Source organism: Hippoglossus hippoglossus, chromosome 21 (genome assembly GCF_009819705.1).
Source record: "Hippoglossus hippoglossus isolate fHipHip1 chromosome 21, fHipHip1.pri, whole genome shotgun sequence".
Taxonomy (NCBI): domain Eukaryota; kingdom Metazoa; phylum Chordata; class Actinopteri; order Pleuronectiformes; family Pleuronectidae; genus Hippoglossus; species Hippoglossus hippoglossus.
Genome location: NC_047171.1, coordinates 21,280,762 through 21,282,475, shown reverse-complemented (window position 1 = coordinate 21,282,475; position 1,714 = coordinate 21,280,762).

The following is a 1,714-nucleotide window of genomic DNA, read 5'->3' as shown; positions in this document are numbered from 1 at the left end:
AGACAAACAAATTCTCCTGAATTTCACCAACAGAGAAAAGTTGTTTTTGGCGTGAAAGAGAATTCGACATTGAATTTTCTATTTTTTAAATATTTCTGTGCCTTTTCTCTTAAATTTCTACCTTTGTGACATGAAATTTAAAGGAGACATATGATGCTTTTTTCAGTGTTTCTTTCCTGTAGTGTGTTGTATGTAAAAGTGCTGCAAAGCCAAAAAGCCCAAAGTCTGCAGTAAAGGGAGCTCCTCTCCCCCACAGAGAACACTGCTCCGGAAGGTCCTTAAACGCCTCATCAGATGTCCGGCTGATACTTCTGCACCATTGTGACATCACAATGCCCCACATTTGCATAATGCATGCCTAACAGCTAGTCTGACATGCCCCCTAACAAAGCCGGGCACAGAGAGAGCGAAGGCCAACATTTCCTACGCGTTCTGGAAATAGTTGACCAATCACAACAGAGTGGGTCAGCTGCCCAATCAGACTGGGCTTTTTTAGGAGGGAGGCCTGAAAGGGACAGTAACTAAAACTAAGTGTTTGAGACAGAGGCTGAGAGAGGAGCTGGACAGTCTGAGGAAAGTGACACTCTTTAGAATGGTCAAACTGAGTATGAGCAGAATATGTCTCCTTTAAAAAGAAAATAGAAAGAAACCAAACAAAATAGTTTTTGGTCGTTCTGTCCTCTACATCCACAGCTGCCTCATTTTGTGCCAACTGTCGTTAATGTTTTGTCCTGTAGATGGAGCCAGATACTCCTTCCCTCAGAGGATGCTGTTACAAATATCCTCCTTATTGTGAAATACTTCCTGTTACTGACTCTCTGTCTGGACTGACCATTTCAAACGTTACCTCCAGAAAAAAATCCACAACCTACACAGATGCAAAGAGAGTCTGTAGAGTTTGCTTTGGGCTCTACAGCCAGATTTCATTTCCAGTCTGATCCAAGACTGAACCACTTATTTAAACCAGAAATTTCAATCTCAGCCTCACATGCAGTTCATTTCTGCTTGTAAATCAGATGAAAAATACATTTTTGTTCATATGATCCATCTTGTTTATTGAGGGGGACAGATTCTTTCACGCGTTAGCACAACAGTTTCTCATGCTTTGTTTGAAAGACTGATTCACAAAGGCCTGAAACATCAGCTCAGGTCTCTGACTGAGAAGTACAAACACACACATACACTCACATTGACCAAGATGTACACTTTTACAGCTATTTCTGAAAGATCAGCCCCACTGTTGCATTTTAACTTAACCAGCCTTATCGGATCTCTGGAGGCAGTCACAACAACACAAAGCGACGCGTTCTTACAACAGCCAAACATGTGATAGTTTGACTATGTGCAATACAAAAAAAATACATTATATATAGTTTTCTAAACACTTACTATCTTTTTTTTTTTGTTGAGCTTTTAGTACTGAAATGTACAAATATATTGGTTTATATATATTTTCCTTTTCAGTTACATCATGCTGCTTATTAATGTGGTTAATATTATTTACATTATTATTATAATTGCTATAACATGTGTACCTGTTATTTCCTTTCAAAAGAAGTGTTGGCTCAGTTGCCGTGTGTGCGTGGGTTTTGAAAGTACCGAGCTATGTGCCTTTTCTAATTGAATGTTGGAGTGTGTGTCGCGCCCAGTGACAGCAGGCGACGACGATGATCAGTGTTTGCAGAACCTTTGCTCGCTTTGCCTCCTGCGGCCG